The 7,778-nt window shown below is 35.6% G+C and overlaps 1 protein-coding gene across 2 annotated transcripts in view; it reads right to left on the bottom strand.

The window, feature by feature from the left end:
- The window catches only part of LOC123530013 (CCHC-type zinc finger nucleic acid binding protein-like), a 58,627-nt gene extending 51,211 nt beyond the window's left edge, over positions 1 to 7,416 (bottom strand). Inside the window, exon 1 of one of the 2 annotated variants that reach the window (XM_045310695.2) lies at positions 7,267 to 7,416. The gene's annotated coding sequence lies outside the window, so the exon portion shown is untranslated. The remainder of the gene's footprint in view (positions 1 to 7,266) is intronic. The other variant, XM_045310696.2, reaches the window with a different exon arrangement.
- Between the last annotated feature and the right edge of the window lie 362 nt (positions 7,417 to 7,778).

Raw genomic sequence — 7,778 nt, 5'->3', positions numbered from 1 at the left:
ACAATTAAGGGGCCCAGACCAAAACCTAGGGGCCATGGGCTTCTGGGTCCCTGCTAATTTATATCCCTGGTGTACAAAGTTTGTTGATGTTCCATAAAGTGGTTCATGTTAAGTTTTTTTAAAAAGTTTTTTTCTTCTATTTTTAGCTGTCCTAGAAGGGGACGCAATTTCAAAAATTAGAAGCTACAACATTTCACAATCATTTCTTATCCAAATCTGATGTATACTGCGAGTTTCTAAATACTTCGATACTCCAAATATATCACAGAAGCATTAAATTTTTTTTCAATGTGAACAAGGTCGACATCATGAACACATTCCCTCTGAAAATGCTCACTAGGATAATCTGCATTTACTACCATACTGATATGACCGCAAGAATTTTTTGATCTGAGTTTTCCTCGATTCCTTTCCGTGATGTTTTTTGCGTATTTTTACTGCCCAATATCGACACTTTCCCTCGCCAAAATAGGCCATTTCCCCCCCAAAAATCGTCAATTTTTACCCTAAGAAAGTGACATGTTTTCCCCTCTCAAATTATAATTTATGGTCAGAGTTTCCACTCACGTAAAATACTACGTAAATCACGTAATAAAAATAAAATTCAGACAAGTATTTTTTACCCGGTGCGAGACCGCGCGCGTATAATTCTGCCGTGGACAAATCCGCTAAGCTGGAATCCCACGCTATGTGTACAATAATAAACCTTGGAAATACTGCCGCAGTGCGTCATCTGCGAATCAATTGGCTTACAGCCCTCTGACGTCAAAAATGTAGACGGGTTGTATCTTTTAACGCATTGGTAAATGAATGTACACTTATTAAAGAGTTACCGATCTACATCCCTGTTCCCGGGAACTGTCTCGTCTGCAAGAAAGTCGCAGTCGAAATTTTTGGCGTTTGGCTTCACGGCAAAAGATGCACAAACAAACGATGTTCGGCAAGGATCGAGTGAAGAGTGTCAGCCGTCAACCAGTAGACACTTCTTGTTCTAAAATTCCCAAAAAGTACCCTAAACATTTTCAAAATAAGTGGTTGTCCGAGTTTTCGGGGCTGAAATTTGATTCCGAGAAAGGAACTATGCACCGTTCAAACTATGTGTTTGTTGTTTTATGTATAGCCTTAAGCATGGAAAATTTGATCTTGAATTTTCATACCCCCAAAATTTGTGTTTTATCCCCCGTTTTTGTACCCAGGGGGCAAGTTTACCCCTGAAAAAAAAGAGTGGGAACACTGACTGTAATGAAAAATGACAATATCTCTTCTAATTTTTGAAAAATTGGAGATCAAAATCGCAGTGATTGTACAGATTTTCGGATCGACAAAATTTCGAACGTTCTCAAATTTCAAGGGCTTGAAATGAAAATTGATAAATACAATTCTTACAAGTTGTATTGGTGTCTTAATTTATTTTATCACCCAAAAATTTCACGATTTTAAATCCAAAATTGGTTTTGAAAAAATATTAACTCTTCAAACAAAATTCAGTTAGGAAATATACAGATTTATCTCTTAGTATGTAAATTAAACATATTTCTATTTTCCCCAATTTTTATAATTTATCGCGCCAAATTCAGCGGGCACAGGAACCTTTATTTTTCCCCCCAAAAAAATCACTGCCTTTTCGTACTGTATTCCCAAATGACCAACAAAAAATTCTGAATGCATCATCAATGATGCATATGTACTCACAAACTTTTAGCAATTTCACTTATATTCATAGGTACCTGATCAACTTGAGCACTAGACTGGGACCAAGTAAGAATTAGTAATGTGGTACTACCATCCAGATACGACTATAAGAATTTCTTGATCCGGGTTTTCCTCTACTCATTTTAGTATACCATATCCCAAACACAGGTGGCAGTAATGTACCTAGGGTACAGTATGGGTCCATGAGCCATATGAACTTAAATTTATCACAATTATATTTTTTTAAGAAAAAATGACAAAAAGCCATTTTGAAAAAAAATTTGCACCTGTGACAATGACCCATGAGAAAGGTAAGTAAAAACAGTTTGACACGTGCTTTGCTTCCAGGTACGTATTTTTTTTCAAAACAATATTTCCTTATACATCAATGACTGTCCGTCTTTTGGGCAAAGGAATAATCTTTCAGAAAAACCTTTCTTCAAAGGTTTAAGCCCAGTTCCAAACTGTCTACCCATCACGAGCAAGCAACAGCGTACGAAACAGTATTTTCTCTGTCCGAATAAATCCCAAACATTTTTTGCATTTAAAAACATGATAAAACACTGTTGTATCTTATCACTTTGTTTATTTAGCCCTAATTCAATCAAGCTTTCTAAACTCGTTATAAAGGTGAGAACTGATTTGCTATAAAGGCGATAAATATCACCTGCAATTTATTTACTGCACAGTAGCTATATAGTAGCTTATTATGATGAACAGAAGCAAGTCTATCAAAGGTCCAGACTTGTGTATTGGCCCTTACTGCCAATACGCAGACCTTATTATCCCCATAGGCCACATACCAGAACCAGTGTCTTGAAACATAAAATGAAGTGCAAGTCATGTTAGAATACAAACACTAGAATGTGAGACCATGTTTAGATCAAAAGAATGTCTCTCAATCAAGTGAAGTCTTCCTGTTTAAAACACTTCTCTCCAATTACATTGATACCACAACATTTGAGAAACAAGAGGACCATAATGGTCCTGAATCGCTCACCTATCCCCACATGACCCAGTATGATGTTGTTATTTCTATTATTTGACATAGTGACCTAGTTTTTGAGCACAGGTGACCTAGATATCATCCATATAAAAAATTCCGACCAATTTTCATGAAGATCCATTGAAAAATATGACTTCTAGAGAGGTCACAAGGTTTTTCTATTATTTGACCTAATGACATAGTTTTTGAAGGCACGTGACCCACTTTTGAACTTGACATAGATATCATCAAGGTGAACATTCTCACCAATTTTCATGAAGATCTCATGAAAACTATGGCCTCTAGAGAGGTCACAAGGTTTTTCTATTTTTAGACCTAATGACCTAGCTTTTGACCGCACATGACCCAGTTTCGAATCTGACCTAGATATCATCAAGATGAACATCCTCACTAATTTTCATGAAGATCCATTGAAATATATGGCTTCTAGGGAGGTCACAAGGTTTTTCTATTTTCAGACCTACTGACCTAGTTTTTGACCGCACCTGACCCAGTTTTGAATTTGATCTAGATATCAAGTTGAACCCTCTCACCAATTTTCATGAAGACCCATTGAGAAATATGGCCTCTAAAGAGGTCAAAAGGTTTTTCTATTTTTAGACCTACTGACCTAGTTTTTGACTGCACGTGACCCAGTTTCGAACTTGACCTAGATATCATCAAGATGAACATTCTAATCAATTTTCATGAAGATCTCTTGAAAAATATGGCCTCTAGAGAGGTCACAAGGTTTTTCTATTTTTAGACCTTCTGACCTAGTTATTAACCGCACGTGACCCAGTTTCAAACTTGACCTAGATATCATCAAGGTGAACAATCTGACTAATTTTCATAAAGATCCCATGAAAAATATGACCTCTAGAGAGGTCACAAGGTTTTTCTATTTTTAGACCTTCTGACCTAGTTATTAACCGCACGTGACCCAGTTTCAAACTTGACCTAGATATCATCAAGGTGAACAATCTGACTAATTTTCATAAAGATCCCATGAAAAATATGGCCTCTAGAGAGGTCACAAGGTTTTTCTATTTTTAGACATACTGACCTTGATTTTGACCCCACGTGACCCAGTTTCAAACTTGACCTAGATATCATCAAGGTGAACATTCTCACCAATTTTCATGATGATCCATTGAGAAATATGGCCTCTAGAGAGGTCACAAGGTTTTTCTATTTTTAGACCTACTGACCTAGTTTTTAACCCCATGTGACCCAGTTTCGAACTTGACCTAGATATCATCAAGATGAACATTCTGACCAACTTTCATAAAGATCCCATGAAAAATGTGACCTATAGAGTGGTCACAAGCAAAAGTTTACGCACGGACGGACGCCACGCGATCACAAAAGCTCACCTTGTCACTTTGTGACAGGTGAGCTAAAAAACAACACGTAACACTGGCAGGTTCTCTTAACCGAACAATGTAATACCTTTGGATTGGGTGATTAGCTGATAAAACAGATATAAAGTGCTGAACGGCACACATTAAAATAATGTTACAGCACTTAACTTCTTAAGACTAGATTCCTTAAATGGAAACGAAAACGAAAAAAAACAACACAAAATTAAACAAGAAATATCTTTAAAAATGATGGTCGGCGAATTGTAATAAGGAAAGAAGTTACTGAATTTTTCATCTAACGTTTTTCAAATTGCAAAACTAAACACCGCACTTTAACAATTTAAATGGTTCTCTTTTAATTTTTCGCAAAGGTTTCGTAGGGCTGCAATTTTGTTTCGTTTCTCCTTAGACGAATAATTACAGCAGTAGTTTGATGAAGATTCATGAAGCGATTCACAAGAAGAGGTCATTAAATGTGTTTATATTTTTAGTTAAATTGGTCCCTATCCCCATTTGTAACAAAATAGCAGGAGACCTTACGATATTGTTACACATCGAGTTTGATAAAAATCCATTACATTTTAGTGGTTTATGCGAAGAAAAGCATATCTACTTTTAGCTATAGTGGTCCCTAATAGGGCCCAAGTTCCTATATAAATAAATTTGAAAGAGGACCTTATAATGATGCTCCAGACCAAGTATGACAAAGATCCACCAAGCTGTTCATGAGACGCTGTATAAAGGCATTTCTAGTTTTAGCTCTAGCAGCCCCTAAATCAGGGGTTCCACTAGACCTGAAAACCCAGGAGTCCCAGGACCCTTGGGCCCAAATTTTAAAGGGTCCTTTTCCAAAATACTGGAGTCCTGTCCCAACACGTCCATATAATTGACTATATTTTTTTTTTATTTAGTAATACGTAGATCTTTACCTAAGAAAACAATAAACCCAAGATCATGTTACAGCATAATAAAAATGTCAGTTTCAGGTCATAAGTCTCATATTGTAAACTAATATTTATCAAAATTCATGTTATTTTGATTAGGTTTTTCTTCTATATTTCATTTAATTTTTAATAACAGAACAGTGCTATAACACTCTATAAATATGTATCCAAAATGTACTATCCGGATACTGGTACACTTTAGGAATGTCATCGGAAAGTAGTTTTTGCTTAGTTTACTTGGCCAACTAAGCTAAATCAGAGATAGTTCCTCAAATAATGATGCTATTTATCATTAAAAACTGCATTGAAAGTCAGTTTTTTTAAGGAATTTTGGAAATATGCTTATGACATTGGGTGTAATTAGACTCGTGAACGGACATTCTAAATTTATTTTTGCTTTCAAAATTCATCAAAATTTGTGAAGTTTCTTGTTGAAATTACGGTATGATCACTAAACAATGGTCTAATTTAAAGTTGGCATGAAAAAATGTTGCAGGGCACTTTTCACATGCTCGGTAATCAGCTGCTTACGATATTTAATAATTGGCGCCTTTTTTGACAGTACACAGGATCAATACTCTTTATCAATTAATTTCAACACTTCATTGATTCTTCTTACCTATGTGCACTCACCGTGACGTAACTTGCTGATAAAAAAATCAGCGAGGCATGTCTACAGAAGAAAGGGCGGGATTTAGCAGAAGATCAAAGAATGGAGGGCATGACCGCGAGTGTTTATTTTGGAATACACGTGTCTATCGTGGAAATAGTTTTACTGAAGGAAATGAATGATAAGAGAAAGGATTATCAAAGGAAAATGCCTCCGGGTCCCGAAGGACGCACAGGCAAGTATCATGCCGGGTCCTTTGAGTGTCTTTTGAAAATCTCCCGGGTCAAATGGAACCCCTGCTAAATGGGGTTAAATGTCCCAGCTGAACAAAGTTGGCTGCGGGCCTAATAAAAATGCTACAAATCAAGTTTGATTAGAATACACAAGAAAAAATCAATTGAAGGATTTTTTTATTTATTTCTAAAATAGGCCAACTGATCCCGCTTTAACAAATGCATATTCTCTATTCATGAATCTTTGGACAATGACCTCACACCTATAAAAAAGTGAAGGTCAAGCAAAACATACGATTGTATTTATTTCAATATTTCTATTTCGTATGCAAAGTTTGACCGTAGTCGTATCACGTAGATAAACTGTATGCAGCGTACCTTCATTTCAGTGTAATATGATTCAGTCATTATATAGCATATATATAATAAAACAGATTTCAACCGAGTTCAATATTTGCATACCATACTAAAGAAAAATATTCATATATAATAAATCAGTTAAATAATTTATAACAAATATATCAAAGCAAACAAGTACTCCTTTTAATATGCAATCTGAGTAAGTCACAAAAGCAAGAAACCTTTTCATATACAGACGACAATTGTAACAAGGAAAATCTTTTAAAAAGCACTCTCTACATAAAAGACTCTTTAATACACCCTTACTCATGTGATAAGCAGACCGTATTCAGCTCTTTCTTTAATTTGATATATGTTGGTATTTGAACAGGTTTTTATCATATTTATTAAACTTACTTATCATTTTGCGATATATCAATATTCTTGCTAAATATACTGAGCCAAAGTTAGCTTTAAAACTGTAAACAGCGTCGTTTAGGATAAAAGCTTTGCCTACATTTCCCTCAGCGTAGCACCATCAACACAGTGAAAGAAATTGACACTCTCGTCCAATCAGTCAGTGTTGCATAAATCTTTCATTTTGATAAATTATCTATAATGCGTTATCAAGTAGTTTGATTTGCAAACTGAAGTCACGTGGCATAGGTAACGAAAATGAATTTAGACGGCGTCGCCGAAAAAAAATAACTTAATCTAAGTTATAGAAAATCTCGAGTACAACCACGTGGTGTTCGAAACCACGTGACCGTAAAAAAATTACTCCGTTATAACTTTTGAATTAAACAATACCGACTACGTTCATAATCTTTGCAATAATTAATACCTGAAATCTCACTCAGGATTTTCTAGGAGACGCGAGCAACAATAACTTGTGAAAAAAGAAAAATACCAAATTTTTATATATCCCACCCACCATCATGTTTTCCAAAAGGCGATCCTTTTTCCCCACAAAGATCTGTTTAAGCGAACTTCCTGATATTTAACGACACATAAACCCTACTGATATGCTTTATTACTGATATTTGTGTAATACAATATTAGTTACAACAACGAACTCGAAACAAAACACATTTCTCACCCTTTCCGTCTAACCGCCTGGCACGTTCTTTCTCAACCTGTGTAGGTAAATGTATGGTTTGCACACGGCTCAACGAAAGTGGGAAAATCCTGATTTTGCACACGTTTCTATACAGAAAAGATATTTCGAACTTAATATTTCTCGAGCCATCATATCATCGGCTTTTGTCAACCCGATTTATTTCAACTTCTTCCTCTATTCTTATATATTTTTACTGTCCTTGTCCCAGCCGAATATGTCATGGTGTAAGGTCACAGTGTATAGACTCTCTGTACGCCCAACCGGAAGTCGCCAAAAACTAGGCGTTCAGAAATCAAAACACAATTTTTTGCTGTCGCGGATGGCTTGGATTTTCATTGTTTATTTCGTTAATATAGCATGAAGTAAGCGTATTTTTTATTTTACGTATCGATATGGAATTACTTTTTACGTGGATACCAAACACGCCTGTTAAAACTCTTAATATACTTAATTTCAAGTCAAGTCACGCGTGGGTATTTGTTCGATTTTGT

The sequence above is a fragment of the Mercenaria mercenaria genome, chromosome 13, assembly GCF_021730395.1.
Source record: "Mercenaria mercenaria strain notata chromosome 13, MADL_Memer_1, whole genome shotgun sequence".
Taxonomy (NCBI): domain Eukaryota; kingdom Metazoa; phylum Mollusca; class Bivalvia; order Venerida; family Veneridae; genus Mercenaria; species Mercenaria mercenaria.
Note: the sequence above shows the minus strand (reverse complement) of the source record. Positions and strands in the feature narration are given on the sequence as shown.